This window comes from Canis lupus, chromosome 13, assembly GCF_048164855.1.
Source record: "Canis lupus baileyi chromosome 13, mCanLup2.hap1, whole genome shotgun sequence".
NCBI classification, from domain to species: domain Eukaryota; kingdom Metazoa; phylum Chordata; class Mammalia; order Carnivora; family Canidae; genus Canis; species Canis lupus.
This window is the reverse complement of record NC_132850.1, coordinates 5,479,286-5,495,795: the sequence shown is the minus strand read 5'-3', so window position 1 is coordinate 5,495,795 and position 16,510 is coordinate 5,479,286. Positions and strand designations below refer to the sequence as shown.

At 42.6% G+C, this 16,510-nt stretch overlaps 1 long non-coding RNA gene across 13 annotated transcripts in view; it reads left to right on the top strand.

Moving 5' to 3' along the window:
* LOC140602398 (uncharacterized) overlaps positions 1 to 16,510 on the top strand; it is a 21,429-nt gene extending 4,919 nt beyond the window's left edge. For 2 of the 13 annotated variants that reach the window (XR_012005344.1, XR_012005345.1), the window contains 4 exons: positions 4,040 to 4,252; positions 4,754 to 4,845; positions 8,745 to 9,074; positions 9,600 to 16,509. This is a non-coding gene — a long non-coding RNA (uncharacterized lncRNA). The other 11 variants (XR_012005349.1, XR_012005351.1, XR_012005342.1 and 8 more) reach the window with 11 other exon arrangements.

The window sequence follows — 16,510 nt, the reverse complement described above, 5'->3', positions numbered from 1 at the left end:
AGTAACTTCCCATTTCCCCCTCCTTCCACTGGAAACCTCTATCCTACTGTCTCTAGGATTTGCCTGTTCCAAGTACCTCCTATAGGTGGGATCATACAATACTTATCAATTTGTATTTGACTTATTTCACTTGGCATAATGTTTTCAAGGTTCATGCGTGTTGTAGCATGTGTCAGAATGTCATTCCTTTTTAAAGCTGAATGGTGTTCTATTATGAGCCTGTAACACATGTACCCTCTGTTGCTGGTTGTCTTCGATGTCATTTGAGCTGTCTCCACCTTTTGACTGTTGTGAATAATGTTGCTATGAACATCAGTGTGCAAGTAACTGTTCAAGTCTTTGCGTTCAATTCTTTTGGGTATATACCTAAAAATGAAATGGCTAGGTCACGTGGTAACTCTCTATTTAATTTTGGGGGGAACCTCCATAATGTTTTCCACAACAGCTGCACTATTTTCTATTTCCACTGGTTTCTAACTTCTCGACATCCTCATCAACATTGGTTATTTCCCCCTTTTTGTATTATAGCCATCCTAATTTGTGTGAAGTGCAATCTCATTATGGTTTTGATTTGCATTTCCCTGATTAAGATGTTGAGCATCTTTTCTTGTGCTTGTTGGCCATTTATATGTCTTGTTTGAAGAAATGTCTATTCAAGTCCTTTGCCCACGTTTGAAGTAGATTTTTTCATTGTTGTTGAGTTGTAGGAGTTCTTTATATATTCTGGATATTAATCACATCTATGATCTGCAAATATTTTCTCACATTCCCATAGGTTGTCTTTTTGTCTTTTCGTACTCTCAAAAGCATTCTTTAACAGACAAAAACTTTTCAGTTTTGGTGAAGCCCAGTTTGTCTGGTTTTTGCTTTGTTGCTATGCTTTTGGTCCTGTATCCAAGAAATCATCGCCAAATCCAATGTTATAAAAGTTTTCCTCTGGGGTTTCGTCAAAATGTTCTATAGTTCTAGGTCTTATACTTAGGTCTCTAGCCCATTTTGAGTTAATTTTGCATATGGCATAAGGTAAGGATATGACTTCATTCTTTTGCAGTGGCTGTCCAGTTTTCCCAGCACCATTTGTTGAACCGACCGTGCTTTCCCCACTGGATGGTCTTGGAACCCTTATCAAAGTCTTACATGCTTTTTATACATATTTTTAAGATTTTGCTTATTTATTCATGAAAGACACACAGAGAGAGGCAGACACACAGGCAGAGGGAGAAGCAGGCTCCCTGTGGGACTCGATCTCAGGACCCCCGGGTCACAACCTGAGCCAAAAGCAGACACTTAACCACTGAGCCACCCAGGCATCCCCTTACATGCTTTTTATACTCTGAGAGACAATGGATTTTAATGTACTCTTCTGAACAAATGTGAAAATAAAGTGGCAATACTTGACACTTGTATAAATGGGGGTGATACTATAATCCTATAGTATACAGTGCTTTATGAATGAGCCACTGCTAACAACCCTATGGTGTTATATCACCATGAACATCATATCATAGGGTGGTTTCTATCCACTATTTCTTGTGATTCCCACCTTACCCCTGTGAGGTAAGCAGGACAGTAATAAATAGTCTCATTATAGAGATAAGCAAAGTTAGGTTCAGAAGGTAGCAAGGAAGCAGCAGAGCAAAGTAAGTGTTTTTTTGTTTTTTTTTTTTCACCATCCTACAAAAGTGACAGTACTGGAAACAGCACAACTTTTACACTGAGATCTGGTTCCAATGTCCCTTTTACCAAGAAACTGGTCTGTCTTCTTCACTCATCCTGACATGGAGATGGTTTACTGCTCTCTACCTTGCACACAGAGGAAAACAAAGCTAACAAGAGGGTGCAAGGTCCATGCAGAGCAAACCCAGAAAGCAGGGCAAGGACCAAGAACAGATGCAGAACTACCACCGTCTCATCAGGACATCTCTTCAATAATTTTAAAGCCTTAGATGCGAAATAGCAAATCAATGCACAACACCTCCTGGTCAGATAGTCCAACTAAAGCACAAAGGATCTGAACAGCTGCAGGGACAGAGAGCTGGTTCTATCAGGCCAGGCTTCGGGGAAGAGAAATAGCTGAGCTGGAACTGATGGAAAGATGGCTCTTTAGGTTCATGTAGGAGACAGTTACATGTTCCCGGAAATGAAAGCTACCAGCTACCTACCATGGACAAGGTGCATCAGGACAAACGCAGATAGAGAGACAGTAGATTCAAAACGGAGCAAAGATAGGAAGCAAGGAAGGAGTACATTAAGGCAGCCATGTGAAGTGCCTTAAGAGTCTCACATGAACCTTCTGTAAAGAAGGCTGCGCTTTCCACCAAGGCGAGATCCTGAAAGTTCATCCCTAACAATGTCCCCTTGGTTACCCTCCCTCCATCCAAAGCCTGCCTGGTGGGTTTCATCTCTCGGTACTGAGCGCTCAATATGCAAAACCTCTTCTAGATCTTCAAGCTCTAAAAGGAAACACAGCCTGCCTGATATAATAATGGGATGGATGGTGAGGCTATAAATTTATTTGGATTTACGATCTGGCTCTCTCCCTTCCCTCCATCTGTGCCAAACCATCCGGGGACGCTCCTGATTAATCATCTGTGGAAAAAGTACATTACTGCAAGGTGCATGTTCTCACTCAAGTGCTTTCAACAAGACCCTGGGCAGTTAGTGCAGAGGCTTTCAGGAAAGGAGCTGCTCAGGGGGCATTGAATATTTGGCCTTTCCTGTACCTCACTGCTGTCTAAAACCGGAATGGAAAGAAATACCTTCAGGGTCAGGGAGGATTGGAAAGCCATGCGGGCTTGTGGCAAGTCTAAGCCCCAGTATGAGACTGGGCAGCTGTCAATGGAGCCACCTGAACAGGTGATGCTGGGGGCAGGATGTCAGCTAGTTGGTCCCAGGAGATGTTAGCCAGCCACAGGAGGCAGCGGGATACAGCGGGATGAAGCAGGCTTTGGAGAAAGACTGTCCAGATTCTGGTTCTGCCATTCAGTGTGTGGGCCTGAGCAAGGCCTCGGAGTTTCAGGTTCCTTTACCAAAAATGGAGAGAGCCTCTGCCATAGCGATCGGTTGTGGTAGTGAGTTTCTAAAACGGCTCCCAAAGAGCCCAACCTGTAGGTGCTCACGCCCTGGGGTAACGTTCTTCTCTTGAGCAGAAGCTGTACCAAGTGACTTGACTCTAATGAAGAGACTATGGGAGAAGTGATGGCATGTGGCTTCTGAGATCAGGTCACAGTTAGGTCTTGCTTGCCTCCCCTCCCTGGCTCTTCCCCCTTGTGTGGGCTGCCCTGCGGAGCTGTGCACAGGACAAGGAACGGAGGGCGGCCAAGAATCCTGCCAACAACCCTATCCATGAACTTGGAAGCAGTCCCCTCTCCAAGTCAAGCCTTAGTATGACTACAGTCTGGCCAACCTCTAACCAGAGCTTGTGAGACACCTGAGCTGGAGGCCTCAGGGAAGCCACCTGCAGATTCCCAACCAGAAACTAGGAGGGAATAAGTTATGGCTTCAGACCACTGAATGGGGGTGGGGGGTAGCTCGTTATGCGGCAATAGATAGCCAATGCCATGGAACGGAGGGTTTAATAAGGGACCACGTACAACAGCCAGTCCATAAGTGGTAGCTATTATCCTCAGCGTGAGATGGACTAATTGCCTTCCGATCCATTTGTAGCAAAGATGGTGGTAGGAAGATTGGGGGATGGAGGAAGGGGAGGGGGATGGCATTTTCCAGGAAATCATGAACTAAGCAGAAACTAAAAAGAGAAATTGAGCCAAATGCCAACTATCTTGTGACATGTGATCATCTCCCTTCTCCATGGTCCCAAAATATTTCATTTGTGCCATGATTATAGCACCAGCACGGCTGGCCCTGTGTCAAGCCGTCGCCCCTTCTTCCTCAACCTGTCCTCAAAGATAGGGACCCAGCCTGGTGCTGCTGAATCCATCAGCATGCCAAACACTGTACTTTGCAAATAATGATGAGAAGAGCCCATAATTGTCCTTCCTTCCTTCCTTCTGTTTGTTTGTTTGTTTATTTATTTAAGAGAGAAAATGAGCAAGTGAGAGAAAGAGAGAGAGCACAAGCAGGGGAGCGGCAGGCAGAGGCAGAGGGAGAAGCAGACTTCCTGCTGAGCAGAGACCCCAATGTGGGGCTCCACCCCAGGACCCTGATATCATGACCTGAGTCGAAAGCAGATGCTCAACCAGCTAAGCCACCCAGGCACCCCTTCTTCCTGTTTTTAAAAATTATTATTCTGGTAAGCTCTACTTCCCATTCTTTTCTTATTCAAATTCTCCTTGTCTTTCAAAGTGTAGTTCACAGATGTCTATCCCTGCACAGTCTCCCCAACTTCTAGCTCTTTCTTCCGCAATAGTCACTCTGTCCGGGATTCTCCTAACAAACTATTTGTTCCTCTAGCTCTTTGCTAGAACCTGTGTGTTGTCACTGTCTCTCCCTCTAGACAGCAGCCTCCAGGCTCGCAGGGGCAGTCTGTCCCTTCACCCTCTCAAGCTGAGTGCCCACCCCAGGCTTGCAGTGGGTTCTCAGAACCAGTAACCCAAGGGATAAACTATTCCAAACAATTCTCTGAGATTTGAATAAACAAACAAACAAAACAAGATGTTGGGGGGGGCAAGTCAGAAGGGAGGTCACAAATTGAAACAGACTTTTCCCAAGCCACAGGGGGGCCACAAGTACCCTCCAACCCAACCAGGTTTATCAGAGCTGGTGGGATCTCACAGGTTTGTTTCCTAAGCAGGATCTGATGCCAGCTGTGGATCCCTGCTGACATTGTCTCCAGGACAAAGAAAATGGAGCTGTGAACACCACCCACCATGAGAGAAAGAGCAGGTAAGAGGAGGCAGACAGATATAGTTAGAAACATAGCTCAAGGGGCGCCTGGGTGGCTCAGTCGGTCAAGCCTCTGCCTTTGGTTCTGGTCATGATCCCGGGGTCCCAGGATCAAACCCTGCATTGGGCTACTTGCTTAGCAGGGAGTCTGCTTCTTCCTCTGACCCTCCCCCCTCTCGTTTTCTCTCTCATTCTCTCTCTTTCAAATAAATAAAATCTTAAAAAAAAAAAAAGAAAAGAAACATAACTCAAGAGGGTACAATAAACAAGCACCCCAGGAATTCATGGTCCACGGTGAAGGCTAACCCATGCTCCTCTAGCCCCTCCCGGCTCCAGCACATCATGGATCAGGACCAGATCTAACAGGGATTCACCTCCACACAGAACTCGGTTCTGGGCTAAACAGGACCAAACAATCTGGTGATTTCTATCTCCCTTCTTGGGCAGGGGAAGCCCAAGATACCATAAACAGAAGAGGAATGGGAGTGCCAGTGACACTGTGACAAAATTAGGCTTTTAATGAAGATGAAGCAGGGTGATAACTCCCACAAATCACACTGGGTAAGAGAATGCCAGTCTCCTTGGCAACCCCTCCTCCTTAGAGGCAACCTCAACTCAAGTATGGCCAAGCCCCAGGCTGAGGGGAAACCAGGTCCCTTCACTCCTGGGGGTCCCCAGGTCCTGAGCACAGGGCCTGGGCCTCCCTGGAGGCACCAAGTGAGTCATAGGCAGGTCTGAGTCTGGGTCTCACTGCTTCAGATGCCCTCATCTCAAAGGCACTGGTCAGCATCCATTTGCACTAATAACTCATCAGAATAATCCACCCAGGCTAGAGATTGGCCAGCTCCTGCCCACCTGGTAGTGATTAGTCAGCACCCACCTGTTGGGCAATAGTTGGTTAGCACTGACCATCCAGTGCTGTCCCTTTGCAGCCCTGTGAATTAGGTAATTACAATTGTCAAGGAGGCCTGAGCCTGGAAGAATGGAAAAAAGATGGAATAAGAGAGGAAAGGAACATCCTTCCCATACTTAACAATTTATAGGGTATTTTAATATGGTTTCTTTCTTTTGATCTTCCCCATAACACTGGGGTCTAGGTACAGTCGGCCCACTTTTACAGAGGTATTCATTCATTTCTTTCACAGACATTTTGGGAGCACCTATTCTGGGCCCAACTCTTGGGATGCTCTGTGGATACAGAGAAAAATAAAATGCAGCTCTTGCTCTCAAAGAGTACAACTCCAAGAGAGAAAAGCAGACATCATCATGCTCGTCCTAATAACAGCTAATATGTCTGAGCTCTTCTATATGCCAGGCACCACCTGAGCACCTCATTAGTAATAACTCATTTAATCCTCACAACAGTTTTATGAAGTAGGCATGGCAATCATCCTTATTTTACTGATAATAAAACTGAGGTCCGGAAAGGTTAACTACCTTCCCCATTCTCTCAGCTAGTAAATGTCAGAGGCAGGATTTGAACCCAAGCAGTCTGTTTGTCAAGTCTACACCTTTAGGCACTCCAGAAAATCAAGCCCAATATGACATGTTAAGTAGCAACTTAGAAATGCCCACCTTGCTATTGTGGTGAAGAGGAATGAGTAAGGCAGAGAATCATTTAAACAGGGCTCTCCCAGAGTCCCAAAGGCCCACATCACTTCTATTTTTAAGGCTATGGTATATTAAAATCAATATATAAATTCAAAGTTACAGAATTCTGGTATATTTGAGGTGTTTGTACTTAACATCTGATTGTAATGCATTTGTGATATAATGCAATGTGCTTACCACAAGATAATTCCAAGATTATGAAAACATATTGACTCATTGTGCATTTCAGGTAGGACAGTCCAAGCAGACAAGGCTGCATGACAAACATGATCCTCTTTCGGTTCAGTCGATGTATTGCTGCCGTTGGATGGAAGTTTTCACTCAGAGTTAAGGTCAATAATTGAAATTTGTTGCTCCCTTCTGATGGAGGGTCTGGGAGCCAAATGGGGGTCTCCTGTGACTGGCCTTGACTTTCAACAATGTTTTAAAGCCAGCCAGGCAGTGCAGTTGGTGCCTAAAGAGGACATTCTACAGCTATATTATATGGGTTTGAGACTCAGTTCTGTAGCCTACTAGTTGTGTGAACTTGGGCAAATTACTTAAATGATCTTTGCCTCAGTTTCCCCATCCATAAAATAAGGATAACCTAGCTCCTAGTTTGGCTGTGAGTATTAAATACATAACCTATGCAAAGTGCTTAAAAGCACACCTGGCATATAGCAAGTCCTCCATAAGTGTGAAGCATCATTACCTCAAAGAAAGAGCAGGGACTCCTAGTGTACAAAGAGTAAATATGAATTCTAGTTGAAAGAACCGGTGTATACAAAGGCACAGGGGTGTGAAATTCAAGAAACATTATGGAAATTGAAAATGACTCCATGTGAAGGAGGGAGACCCAGGCTCGGATGGGGAAAAGCCTTGTACACCAGGGTAAGGAATTAGAGTGAAGACTCTAGAAGACGGGGCCACTGGTGGATGAGGAGCCTGATCAGAAGGTTCCGAGGCTCAGAATTCTAAGTGACTCACTTAGGCAGGACATGGAAGAGTGGGAACTCAAAGATTGATCTGCTGCTGCTTTGAAATTCCATGTTCTCTTCTTTCCACAAGAATGAACTTGCATATCCAATCCCCAGCCCCACCCCCACAACCATTTCATCCATCTTCAGGTGTGGCCCTGCTGGTTTTCCCCAGAAAGCCACTCCTCCTCAATTCTCAGTTCATTGGGCTCAGGTGTCATCACCACCTCCACTGTAGGGGGGACTCAGGCCCTGCCAATCACAGCATCGAACCCCCAGAAATCATCTGGCCACCATTATCATCATCGTCATCATCATCATCATCCACAATTTTTTGAGCACTTAGCTGTGCCAGGCATTGCTCTAAAAGATTCCCATGCTTTATCTCATTTAAACTTCTAACCAACCCTTGGTAGTAAAGCACTAGTACCTTTTTTAAAATTAGGAAACCAAAGACATTCTAAATCCAAAGTCCATTTGCTTAACTACCCCATTACTCTGCCTCCTGCCCATTGGTCTGGAGGGAGACTGGCATCTCCCCAAAAGGCAGCTCGGGAGAACCACTGGAAGAAGCTACTCTCTTATTTTCCTGAGTTACTCAATCGCATTGAAAATAAATACAGAAATCAGACCCACAAAATCTTTCTAAATTGACCTGAGCCTCAAATGAGTGCTCACTATAGATGTTGAAGAACACATACATTCATTCCTCAAATATCTATTGCCCCTCTTGGGCCAGGTCCCACACATGGCCTTAAAAAATACAAAGATGAACAGGATAAGAGGTCAGCCTTGGGGCAAGGGCACCACGTGGTGGGAAGTCAGATTCCATAATGGCTTGCTCTGGAGTAGCTGGTCCTAACCCTAGCCATGGGACTGTCAGGTATAGGATCTAAGCTCTGGCCTAGCTGTCCCTCAAATCAGTGAAGCCATAGGAAAAGTGTAGGTAGCAGCCACATCGGCAGCATCACCATGTCACGCGCCATGCCACGTGCCTTGAACCCTACTAGGGAGCTGCTCTGATACTTCCTAATTTGTACCAAAAGCACGATACATTGGACTTATAAACTACACTCATTTCTTAAAACTACATACAACTCCATGTTCTACCTAGGAAATTAAGTTTTAATTTGGTGAATTTTTAAAGCCATGCTCCTTCGCAACTGCAAGAGATGAGAAGGGGAGAAAAAAGCGAAAGTAGAAAATCAGATCACCCATCACCCCACCACTCAGAGGCAACCACCTCTTCCACCTCCTTCCAATCCTTTCTATATACATTTTTAACACAGTTGAGATCATACTGTATAATCAATTTTGTATCTCGCTTTTCAGAAATGTGAATTTAAAAGTCAAGCACCCAAGAACCCCGGCTATCTCATCAACACTTCAGATGCCTCAGAAATGCATTGGAATTTTTAAAAATTGATTCTACAAATCTCCCCCTCCACTTCTCTTCTGACCGCGTGGGATTCGCAGCAGAATACACACGATATAGACACATCCCCTGAAGTGTAATAGATTTGAATTGCACACAAGTTGGTGAATGAATGTCTAAATAATTAGGAGGTTAATTAATTTAAAATATAGGAGGATGAGAGAAATTTGAAGCTACGGATTCAATAGAGATCTGCAAGCCTGTTCCGCTAATGAAAACAGAGAGAGGTAAGAGATGGAGACCATAGAACATGGTAACAGAGCCAGCTGCTCCAATGGGCATCAGACTTCCCGGGACCTGTCATCTTGACTGTGTCATGCTGCTGGCCAAGAGGCCTCCTTGGCATGCAAACACCAGGCAATCCAGTTCAAATTCAGGTTTTGCTGCTTGTTGACTTTGTGACTTTGGGCAGACTAATCTCTGTGAACCCCAGCCTTCTCATCTGCAAACAGGAAATGATGCAAGAATGTCTGCCTTGTAGTATCACATTATGCCCATGTATGTAAAATAATCCAAAAACACAGCAAAATCATAGGAAATGTTAGCTCTTCCTACCTGGAAAGCAGTTATGTCCTAGAGCTGTGGCTTTCTCAAAGTTTTTGACTGTGGCCCACGATAGCAAATCTTTTTGGGATCATCAACCAGAACATACATATATGTTATAGTTATGCACATGTATATATCTACACACATATGTTTGTGTGTGTGTGTGTCTTTCATTAAACATTAATTATCTTTTTTTTTTTAAGTAGGTTTCACACCCAGTGTGGAGCCCAACACGGGGCTCAAACTCATGACTGTGAGATCAAGACCTGAGTAGAGATCAAGAGTTGAACACCTAACCGAATGAGCCACCCAGGTGCCCCTAAATGCTAATTATATTTACCCGTGCAGTGCTAGTTGTATTTTCCATCCTACACTATTTCATTTTTTTACAACTCTGGTTGCAACCCACTGAAGTGATTTCATGATTCTCTACTGTCTCAGTTGGCAATCTAAAAAACTCTAGCCTAATGGAAAGCACATAGATTTTGGTATATATAAAAAAAAGTTCCCTGGGATCAGATCTCACCTCTGCCACTTACTGCTTGTGTAAATATAGGAAAGATTTTGTTTGCTTTAAAAAAAAAAAAAAAAAAAAAAGCTGATCTTCAGTTTCCTCACCTACAAAATGAAGACAATGGCCGTCTTACCGACGTGTATTATACGGCACAGGACTCGGCACTTGGTAGGTACCCCATAAGCTGTAGCTTTTGTAATTGATCTGCTTTGCTATGCAGACAGGACTCTAGAAGAAGCTTGCCCCCATTACCAATGCCTTTGGGAACTCCGAATGCAATTACCTCAGGGCTTTGTCTCAGGGCCTGGTGTGGAAGCAGCTTCTGAGGTCTGTGATACCCTTGCTTAACAGCATGCTTCCAAGTCCTGCTATTTGGATTTGATTTTTTAAAGTACTTCCTTTATTTTAATTCAGACCCCAGGGACCTGGAAAGTACACCACTGCTTTTTCCCAATAAAAATCAGACCAGCAATAAGCATATTGCATTTGAAATGGTGAAGCTGGGCTCGCCTTCAAAGGACACCGCATTAGGACTTGGCTCACCCCCAGCCTGTGTTCCACAGTCGATTTCCCTGGAGGGAACTTGGCCACAGCCTTGCGGCCTGGTGGGCTGAAAGAAACCTTGGCTTCAACTAACTCTTTTGCAACTGGGCGGATGAGACATGAAGGAGAGAGAGAAACTACCCGAGCAACACTGATGGCAAATCAGGACTCACGTGTTACGGCTCAGACTCCATCCTGGAAACCCAGAGCAGGTGGGGAGCATCCCGCCCTCGCGGTCAGTCCCCTGAGCCTCACATAATGAGGGCTCTCCTTCACTCAACAGGCCTTGGTTATCAGAGGCACTTTAATCCCTGGGGAGAACACTTTCAAGGTAGCTATACTTAGAAAAACAATTTTAGTAGTAAAAAAAATGTTTTAAATATGTAGCGTTTACTAGATGCACCCTTTGAATTGCTTTAGACATCTTCACTCATTTAATTTTCATAACCCTGTGAGATAGATCTTATTCTCATTACCTTGATTTTAAGGATTCTAAAATGGAAGCACATGGGGATTAAGTGATTTGCTCAAAGTCTTGTGGACAGAATGTGGCAGATCAGAGATTTGAACCCAGGCTTGAGTCTGTGTCCTTAATGACCATTGCCCCTTGGTAATGACATGAATGGCTAGCCCTTCCTCCGGGCTCACCACCATGAGCCCGGCACTGTTGTAAGCCCTTTACTTGTATTAATTCATTCACTTTCCACCATAACCTTGTGAGGTGGATGTTATTACACCCATTCCCTGTATAGGAGTCTACTCACACCCAGAGCTGTTTTTCCTGTAACCTCTAAGGACATAGAACCTTGAAGGACCCTCCACTCTGAAACAGCACGGGGGTCACAACACCTGAGACAGAAGGGTTCTGTTGGTGGCGGCCTCCCAAGTAAGAGAAGTTACACCTGTTGACCCATTAATCAAACACTCATTTTTCTAAAGACCTACTCCATGCCAAGCACCTGACTGAGTTCTGAGGCCTCAAAGATGTACTCATTCTCTGCCCTCAAGCTGGTGACAATCAGGAAACAAAAATGTTGTTAGCTGCTATTTTTTTTATTTTTATTTTATTTAAATTCAATTAATTAACATATATTGTATTATTAGTTTTAGAGGTAGAGGTCAGAGATTCATCAGCTGCATATAACACCCAGCGCTCATTACATCAGGTGCCCTGCTTAATGCCCATCACCCAGTTATCTCCTCCCCCACCCATCTCCCCTCCAGTGACCCTCAGTTTGTTTCCTATAGTGAAGAGTCTCTTATGGTTTGTCTCTCTCTCTCTGATTTCATCTCATTTTATTTCCCCTCCCTTCTCCATGATCCTCTGTTTTGTTTCTTAAATTCCACATATGAGTGAAATCATATGATAGTTGTCTTTCTCTGATTGACTTATTTTGCTTAGCATAATACCCTCTAGTTCATCCATGTTGTTGCAAATGGTAAGATTTTAACTTTTGATGGATGAGTAATATTCTATTGTATATACATATACCACATCTTCTTTATCGATTCATCTGTTGGTGGATATCTGAGATCCTTCCATAGTTTGGCTAGTGTGGACATTGTCGATAGCTGCCATTTTAAAGCTATTACATTGGGTCAGGCACACTGTCCAGGGCTTCCATACCCAAGATCTTTATCTCCTCTTAACAACACTTACTGGGGTTAGCATTATCACTCCTGAAGTCAAAGTTGGATAAAGCCAGGATTCAAACCTAGGTTTGCCTGACTCCAAAACCCATAGTCCCTATAACTAAATCATATCCAATCTCCACCCAGGGTGGAGAATCAAACTAAGTAGACATCACAATCATCACTCCAACATCTAGCCCACCCATCCTCCATTGTGAAATAGTCTGAGATTTGACTCCACCCTTATCTCCAAGGGTGATTGGTCTAAGTTAATCTGGATCACCTTATCCCCTTCCATGGTGATTGGTTCATATACCAGACTTCAGCCAATCAGCACATGTCACCCACAGGTATGCACAGATTGGTTCAGGTGATCTAATCAGAGAGAAACTCTAGGACTCTCCTTGGTCATTGCGAGGAGGGTTATTCTTTCTTCCTTTGGAAATATAAGCAAGAAAGAGTGAGACACCTGTTCCCTTGGCTTTCATCTTGCAATGGGGAGGAAAGCCAGCCTGAGAGTGGAACCAACACATGGAAGAGTACAGAGGTGAGGGAAAAGCTGAGAAACAGAAGTGGAGCTCTGGAGCCCACACGACCTACCCATTGGTTTCTCATTTATGTGAGTCAAGGGGTCCTCTTTAACGTGCAAGTCAGTTCTCTTGCTTGCAAATGAGAACATCCTAACTAAGGTACACAGTGTTTAGGAGAGGTTGAAGTTTATGAAGCTCAGAGTTATCATTCTAAACTTTTTATATATTTGCCAAGTAAACATGACAAAACTGCCCCCAAATTTGTAAGTGAAAAAAATAGTAAAGTTTTAGCTAATAAAATTCTTTAAAAGAATTTAAAATCTCAAAAACACAATATAAATACAATTAAAGAATATACAACAAACCAGAAAACATTTGAAACCCATTTGAAAAAAAAAAAAAAAGAAACCCATTTGACAATTAAGAAGCCTATATCCATACATTTGTATAAATGAAAATAAGTAGCATCCCTATTGAAAAGAAATGAGCTAAAGACACAAGGAGGTAAAAAAAAAAAAGACACAAGGAGGCATTTCTTAAACTAGAAGAAAGAGAAGTTAATAAACACAAATTTATATCAAGAGTGTCATACCTTGATGTTTCCCTATCAACACAGCAAGGAGTAGAAGGAATAGCAGCACTCAGGATTGGGGAAGGTGGATGAAAACTCACACTCAAACAAGCAACAAACCTAAAAGGCAGCCTACAGAATAGGAGAAGATATTTGCAAATGACATATCTGATAAAGGGTTAGTATCCAAAACATATAAAGGACTTATAAAACTCAACACCCGAAAAACAAATAATCCAATTAAAAATGTCTCAGAAGATACGAACAGACATTTCTCCAAAGAAGACATCCAGACGGCCAGCAGACACATGAGAAGATGCTCAACATCACTGATCATCAGGGACATGCAAATCAAAACTACAGTGAGATTGACCACCTCACACCTGTCAGAATGGCTAAAGTCTACAACACAAGAAACATAGGAGGTGTTGTTGGTGAGGATGCAGAGAAAGGAGAGCCCTTGTGCACTGCTGGTGGGAATGCAAGCTGGTGCAGCCACTCTGGAAAACAGTATGGAGATTCCTCAAAAAGTTAAAAATAGAGCTACCCTGTGACCCAGCAATTGCCCTACTGGGTATTTGGCCAAAGAATACAAAAACACCAATTCAAAGGGATACATGCCCCCTTATGTTTATAGCAGCAATTATTTACAATAGCTAAACTGTGGAAGCAGCCCATGTCCATTGACAGACTATATACATATATAATATTATATATATATATATATATATATATATATATAATCTCAATATATCAGACTATCAGTCATAAAAACAAATGAAATCTTGCCATTTGCAATGACATGAATGGAGTAGAGAGTACAATGTTCAGCGAAGTTAGCCTGTTAGAGAAAGACAAATTTGTGATTTCATTCATATGTGGAACTTAAGAAACAAAACAAATGAGCAAAGAGGGGAAAAAGAGAGACAGAGATACAAACCAAGAAACAAACTCTTAGCTATAGAGAATGAACTGTTGGTTACCAGAGGGGGGCGGGGATGAGTGAAATAGGTAACGGGGATTAAGGAGTACGCTTGGGATGAGCACCGGGTGATTAAAATAAAAACTTTAAAAAAATAATAAATAAAAGTAAAATTGTATCTTAAAAAAAAAGAAAGAAAAACAAAGAAAAAAGGAAATACTCTCACGCCCTGCTGGATTAAGTGCAAACTGGTATCACCCCTCTGAGGGACAATTTAGCAGTTAAGTGGCATAATTTTTTAAATATACATACCATTTGGTTCCTCCACTTCTCTTCTTAAAATGTTATCTAAGCAAATAATCCAAATAGCATGCAAAGTCACATGTTCAGGGATATTCATTGCAATTGGGGGTGGGGGGTAATGAGAACTGGAAACAATATTCAACAGTAGGTGATTGGTTAAATAAACTCTGGTGGTTTCATATAAATGGAGTCCCATGCGACCAGTTAGAAAGACAATATTGCTATATTTTAAAAAAGTGGATGCTATACTCTTTAGTTATAAAATCAGTTTACAAAAGAAAAAATATATGTATTCTCTATGATACACATATATTAGAGATGGTAAAACATTTGTTATCTATGAGTCTAAAACTAGAAGCATCTAAACACTGAAAGATCTACAATCTTAGAACAGAAGATTTCATTTTAAAAGGTTTTTTGTTTTTTGTTTTTTTACGATTTTACAATCACCTTTTAAAATCCTCCTGCTGTAATAATGAATGAGCAAGTTACTGGTGCCTGGAGACTGGTGAGTGGCCTGTATGCGACAGGCTAGCTTGGACGGGGCGGAGCAGGTCACCACAGGTAGATGGAAAGAAGCCACTTAGTGTAGTAAGGATCCTGTCTTCTGGGACGAGGGTCCCTTAGCACCCTGTTGAAGGGTCTCCAGATCCAAGTGGCAGGAAATGTGAAAGGAAAGTGTCCCAGGAGCAAGGGGTTACCACGGAAGGGGATTTTCAAAAGAGCTGCGGTTTCTCAAAAGTTGTTACAGAAAATCCTGCTGACAAGTGATTTTTGCCACAACTCCACCCAGAGGTCAGGAAGGATTTCCCAGCAAATAAAAACGTAATGTACATTTTTATCATCATAGGATGTTCTCAAGAATATGTTGCTAATTCTGATTTTTAGTGTGAAAATTCATAAGAACATGCAGTTTTGCATTTACATGACTAAGTAGTAATGTACTTAGTAATGTAATGCGTTATTACAATTTATGTAATTGTTTTTCCATTTTCAGGTAAAAAGAGACATTTTCAGCAGATACAACACGATGGTATTTGCAATCAATACTTCAATACAGTCACAGGACATAATTATATTAAATCAAAAGTTCTTTGCATTTAGTTCTTACCACACACTGTATACTGTATCTTCCACCCTAATATATTTTTCTATTACCATGTTCCTATGAAGTCAAGAATCTAAATCCTAGAAATATTGTTAATGTAAAATAAGTCAGATTCTGGACCTTCTAGGTATCTGATCAGTGTGTGTGTGTGTGCGTGTGTGCACGTGTGTGTGCGTGTGTAAATATTAGCAGTTTGTGGGTGATTTAAATTATTTTGAATCATGGGTGGTTTAAATTTCTTTTTTCTTTTTTGATTTGCCAGCAATTTCTAACCTTTTTGCTTACACTGAGCACACTAGTAGTATACATTTCACTTAACAAACTCAGGTACTTGAGAGATGCTATTTTCTTAATTTTCCTATTAGTGAGTTTAACTCCTAGTCCCAGCTCTATTCCCCTTTGTGGCAGAAGTATAATCATGTTCAAATCAGGTACTGGGGGCTTGCAAACTGTCAAGCCATCAGTAGGCGGGAGGTCTCTGGTTGGCCATTGTCACATCCTGTCCACACTGGTCACTTTTGCACACTCCTTGCCTGGACCACAAGCCCCCCAAGGCCAGCTGTCCCAATGTCTTCCAGATGCCCTGCTGGAGCAAAGGGAATTCTGGGAGGCTCCCTCAGCCCTCCTCCTCTCTCCTGTCTCTCTGCACCAACACCTTGCCAACTGCTCCCCCCCATGCAGGAAAATCCCACAAGACTTGCCTTCCCTAAGCTCTGCCCTGGCAAGGCAAAAGCTCTCTATATTCTCGTCTCTCGCAAATCTTACCTAGTGAGGGAGAGGTGTGAGCAGGGGAAAAACCCAAACAAACAAAAGTGACTCTGATCAATCACATATGCTTCTAAATAGCTTTTGGGGTTTTTGTTTTTTATGTGTAACTCCCAGAATTGGACTCATGTTCTCTGGTCATACGTTATGTCACATGTCCTATTACATATACGTTGAGCTATTTAATTTAAATAAATAAACAAGTATATGGACACAGAAAACAGTTCAC